At 37.7% G+C, this 5,702-nt stretch overlaps 1 non-coding gene across 1 annotated transcript; it reads right to left on the bottom strand.

Annotated features, from left to right (window-relative positions):
- Positions 1–5,373: 5,373 nt before the first annotated feature.
- Positions 5,374–5,480, bottom strand: LOC119045884 (U6 spliceosomal RNA). Its single transcript, XR_005081869.2, has one exon. It is a non-coding gene; the product is annotated as a U6 spliceosomal RNA (small nuclear RNA).
- Between the last annotated feature and the right edge of the window lie 222 nt (positions 5,481–5,702).

The raw sequence follows: 5,702 nt of genomic DNA, 5'->3' as shown, positions 1-5,702 counted from the left end.
TGTTCACACATGCACATTCCAGTCCACTCTCCTTGGCTGCCAGGTTACACTAATGTTGTGCAAACCATTCTTGTTATATTAACAATGGCTGGACTTTTTCTGGACACACCTCATATATGGAACTGATACATGGTAAAACATGAATGAAACTTGAAAAAATATGTTGAGTAGACAAAGCAAGACACAAAAAGCTCACACATGTATTATTCCAGTTATATTGAATATCAAGAATAGATAAATCCATATAAATAGAAAGCAGATTGGTGGCTGTCAGGGTCTTTGGCAAGGTAGGAATGGATAGTACGGTAACTTCTTATTGGACATGGAATTTCCTTTTAAGGTAACAAACATATTTTGGAGCCAAAGATAATGGTTTCACAACATTATGAGTGTACTAAATGCCACTGAATTGTTCACTTTAAAGTGCTTAATTTCAAATTTTGTTAATTTCACCTAAGTAAAATAGTAAAAGAAAAAATTTTAAAGCCATCAGAGACAAACAAGCATAACTCGTAGGAAACAATCAGTTTGAAGAACTGGGGATTTGTCATGTGGAATCATGGTGAACAAAAGCAAGTGGAACACTTTTTAAGTTCCAATAGAAAAGAATTTTCAACCACTAGCTATAACATATGAACATACCCTTAAGGAATGAAGAGAATATAAAGGCGTTTTTAAATTAAAGAACACCAAGAATTTGTTGCAATCAGATATACCATTAAAGAATGGCTAAAGAAACCTCGCCAAACAAAAAGATAATAATAATACATCAACATTTGATCCTTCACCAAAGAAATAACAATGGACTGGGTAAAAACCAAAGTAAACATAATAGGCTATACTTTATGTGAGTTTCTTCAATAATCTTTTATGGTTAAAGCAAGAATTATAGCACCATCTTATGTGGTGCTCAATGTATGCATGGGAATTACTTAAAACAATTATATTTTAAAAGTGGGGAATTCATAAAAACCTAAATGTAAGGTAATGTTTCTATATTTCATTGAAGGGTTAAAGTCATTGAATCCAATACAATGTGATGTCATATGTATTAATGGTAATACTTACAGAAACCACTAAGAAAATTATATAAAGAGATATAATCAACACTTAAAATAGAAAAATGCCAAAGATATTTTCATGGTTAGAAATATAGAGTGGAGAAAGTTTGCTAGCTTGACAAAAAGACCAACAATAATATCAATAAAAAATAAATTGAGAAAGTGACAAAATAAAGAGCTGGTGATCAGCAAGTTTTAAGTCACGTTAGGGGAAGCAGAAATTGAAGTTGACATACAGAGGTGATTACAGTAAGCTCTGAAACTTTAACTTTTTAAAAAATATAAAGCTCAGGAGGAAAACAAATACATCATGAGCATGAATGTAGATGACATCAACTAATTAGTACACAGGTTCATTAGTTTGTTTTCAAGGCATGTACAAAAGAAATATATTGCTATTAGTATCACAGGTAGACTTAGAGGTGAAAATAAACTCCAAAGCAAATCATAGTTTTGAGCTTCTTTTGCAAATAATTCAGCTTCTGTACTATTCATTCTATACAATTATTCCACAAAGTACGATTAAAACTCACAAGAAGCTGGAAATAAAATAACCCACAATAAGCTATTAAGTTGTATACATTTCCTCTACTTTACAGCTGTAATAATAAAGAAAATATATAATAGAGACCAAAAGTGTGAAATTTGGGCAGGTAAACTGATTTTTACATGGAGACATCATGTTACAATTATTTCAATTGCCTCCATAGTACCTCTATAGTCTATTTTAAATACCACATAAAAGGTTAACAAATAAAGAAGGCCTTAAAAAGGAGTCATCAGTATTGTATTTACAAAATTCCAAGAATCAGGGATTGATTTGTCCCATCACGTTGTATAAAACAGAGCTTCTCAAATTTTAATGTGCACACCACCAGCCTACTGAAATTGTCAAAATGAAGTTTCTAATTTCATCAGGTCTGCGGTAGACCCCGAAATTTGCTTGTCTAACAAGCTCCCAGGTGCTATTGATAATTGCAATTCTTGGACCACACTTTGAGTAACAAAGCCCTAAGAAATTAGGAATATGGTACAAAGAAGGTCAAAGTTTGAAATTTTACCTCCATATTGGCCAGTTAGGTTGAGGTAAAATGAAAGAGCATGGAATCTGGAGTGAGGATGAACAGTGTTAAACCCCAGATTATTAACTTCTTAATGTACAATCTATACAAGAGATGTAATCTCTCTCAGCTAGAGTTTCCAAATCTATAAATTAGAGATAGCATTATTCCCCAATTCTGTGCATTGATGTAAAGCTAAATGAGATATTTTGGAAATCCTTGAAACATATTTGGTGTTGAACAAACATTAGTTCTTCTCCCTCTCTCACCCCAACCATAGTACATTACATCCTCCACTGCTAAGATTTTACAAGTCATTGGTACAAAGGTGACTGAATCTGAGATCATGTAGAAATAGTTGATAGCAAACTGAAAGACAAAAGAATCTCAGATTGAAAGTACAATTTCATACACATATTGATTAGAATAACACGGAGCTTCTGCACTTTTGCCTCCTATTTCTTATTCAACACCTTCTCAGTTTCCCATTCCAAGCCAATTGTTTTTGAGGCCTCTTCAGCTTTGATCCAAAGATCTGTAGGCATCTAGAGTACAAAGAATTGATATCACTGTTGTTTTAAATATCCACCCTTTAAAAATGAGGACAGAGGATAATGGGGATTTCCAGCCAAGATGGAGGCATAGGTGGAAATACTGTACCTCCTCACACAACCAAATTTAAGGACAACAAAGATTTAGAAACAAAAACACAACCAAAACGGGCAGAAAATTGAACTATACCAAGGTCCCACAACAACAAACTATTCTTTCAAACCGATAAGAGGGGTGGAGTCAGCAGCAGGCAGAGAGGGGTCTCAGCAGGAAAAAGTGGTGGCTGCCAGACCGACCCAGGCAAGCAGACGGTGGTTGGCAGATCCCAGGGGTGGGGTGGTAACAGGCAGACCCAGTGAGGGTGCAAAGCATCTGGCTGAGTGGTCCCAGATTCACATGCAGATGAACCAGGCAAAAAAACACAAACAGTGAGACAGACTATGTGACCCAAGTGCCCAGTGACAGGAATTAAAGCCTAAAAACACCCACTGGAAAGACTTTTGGAGGTTGAGGTGCCAGAAGAGGCTTCCCAGACTCACAGGAGAGTTCGTAGGAGAGACCCACAGGGTCCTAGAATGTACACAAGCCCACCCACCCAAGAACCATTACCAGAAGGGCCCAATTTGCTTGTGGAAAGCAGCAAAGGGGACCAAAATCCAAGAAGAGCGCAATAAACACCATTTCTCCCTCTCTGACGCCGCCCCCACATCACGCCCCAGCAACGTGGGTTGCCCTGCCCTTATGAACACCTAAGGCTCCACCCCTCATACATAACAGGTGCGAACAGACTGAAACACCATGGCTCAAGCAGAAGAACAGCTCTAAGCCCCAGAAACAATGCTTCTAAGTGACCAAGAGATAGCCAACGTATTAGATGCAGAGTTCAAAACACTGGTGATCAGGATCCTCACAGAACTGGTTGATTTTAGTCACAAATTAAATGAAAAAAATGAAGGCCACACTAAGTGAAATGAACAAAAATGGATAGGGAACCAATAGTGATGGAAAGAAAACTGGGACTCAGATCAATGAAGTGGACCAGAAGAAAGAAAGAAACAACCAAACAGAAAAGAATGAAGAAATAAGAATTCAAAAAAATGAGTAGAGGCTTAAGAACCTCCAGGACATCTTTAAATGTTCCAACGCCTGAATTATAGGGGTACCAGAAGGGGAGGAGGAAGAGCAACAAGTGGAAAACTTGTTTGAATACATAATAAAGGAGAACTTCCCCAATCTGGCACAGAAAATAGACTCCCAGGAAGTCCAGGAAGCTCAGAGAGTCCCAAAGAAGGTAAATCCAAATAGTAACACACCAAGGCATATCATCATTACATTAGCCAAGATTAAAATGAAGGAGAGAATTTTAGAAGCAGCAAGAGATAAGGGGACAGTCTCCTACAAAGGAGTTCCCGTCAGATGTCAGCTGATTTCTCACAAGACACCTTACAGGCAAGAAGAGGCTGGAAAGAAGTATTCCAAGTCATAAAAGGCAAGGACCTACATCCAAGAATCTCTATCCAGCGAAGCTTTCATTTAGAATGGAAGGGCAGATAAAGCACTTCTCAGGTAAGGTCAAGTTGAAGGAGTTCATCATCACCAAGCCTTTATTATGTGAATGTTAAAGGGACTTATCTAAGAAAAAGATAAAAAATATGAGCAGTGAATGGACAGCAAACTCATAGTTATTAACAACCACACCTAAAACAAAAGCAAACTAAGCAGACAGCTAGATCAGGAGTGGAACCATAGAAATGGGTATCACATGGAGGGTTAGCAACAGGGGAGTGGGAGGAGGAGAAGAGGGGAGAAGGTACAGAGAATAAGTAGCATAGATAGTAGATAAAAAATAAACAAGGGGGAGGGCAAGAATAGCATGGGAAATGTAGAAGCTAAAGAACTCCCTTTTTTTGAGTTTTTTATTATTTTTTATTTTATTTAGTTATTTTTCAAGTACAGTTTTTTGTCTATTTCTCCCATCCCAGCCTCCCCTGCTCTGTGCTCCCCACCTCCCTCCCATTTCCACCCCCCTTAGTTCTCGTCCCTGTGTCCTTCCTATTTGTTCCTCCAAATCCCTCCCCCTTTTTCCCCTTAAATTCCCTTCCCTCTCCCCTCTGGTCACTGTCCCCTTGTTCTCTATTTCAGTGTCTTTGTTGTTTTTTTTTTCTGCTTGCATGTTTGTTTTATTGTTTAGCTTCCTGTTAAAGGTGAGATCATATGGTATTTGTCTTTCAACACCTGGCTTATTTCACTCAGCATAATGCTTTCCAGTTCCATCCATGTTGTTGCAAAAGGTAGGAGCTCCTTCTTTCTTTCTTGCATAGAATTCCATTGTGTATATGTACCACAATTTTTTGATCCATTCATTTACTGATGGGCACCTAGGTTGCTTCCAACTCTTGGCTATTGTAAATTGTGCTGCTATGAACATTGTGTTGCATAGGTTCTTTGAAATTGTTGATTTAGGATTCTTAGGATATAATCCTAGCAGTGGAATTGCTGGGTCAAAAGGCAGGTCGATTTTTATTTTTCTGAGAAAATTCCATACTGTTTTCCATAATGGTTGTACCAGTCTGCAATCCCACCAACAGTGAACTAAGGACCCCTTTTTCCCACAACCTCTCCAACATTTGTTGTTTGTTGCTTTGTTTATGATAGCCATCCTGACGGGTGTAAAGTGGTATCTCATTGTGGTTTTAATTAAAAATATGGAATGCTTCACAAATTTGCGTGTCATCCTTGCGCAGGGGCCATGCTAATCTTCTCTGTATCGTTCCAATTGTAGTATATGTGCTGCCGAAGCAAGCACCTAAAGAACTTCTGAAACATGGACATGAACTAAAGGGGAGGGGAAGGTTGGTGGGAGAGCATGTGCAGGGTAGAGGGGAATGAAGGGGGAAAATGGGACAACTGTAATGGCATAATCAATAAAATATATTTTAAAAATAAATAAATAAATAAAAATGAGGATAGAAATAATAAGATCAAAATTATTGGGCTAAGAAAATCATCAGGAAAAATATACTCATTA

The sequence above is a fragment of the Artibeus jamaicensis genome, unplaced genomic scaffold (genome assembly GCF_021234435.1).
Source record: "Artibeus jamaicensis isolate MK-2021 breed Jamaican fruit bat unplaced genomic scaffold, CSHL_Jam_final contig_240, whole genome shotgun sequence".
Classification (NCBI taxonomy): Eukaryota; Metazoa; Chordata; class Mammalia; order Chiroptera; family Phyllostomidae; genus Artibeus; species Artibeus jamaicensis.
Note: the sequence above shows the minus strand (reverse complement) of the source record. Positions and strands in the feature narration are given on the sequence as shown.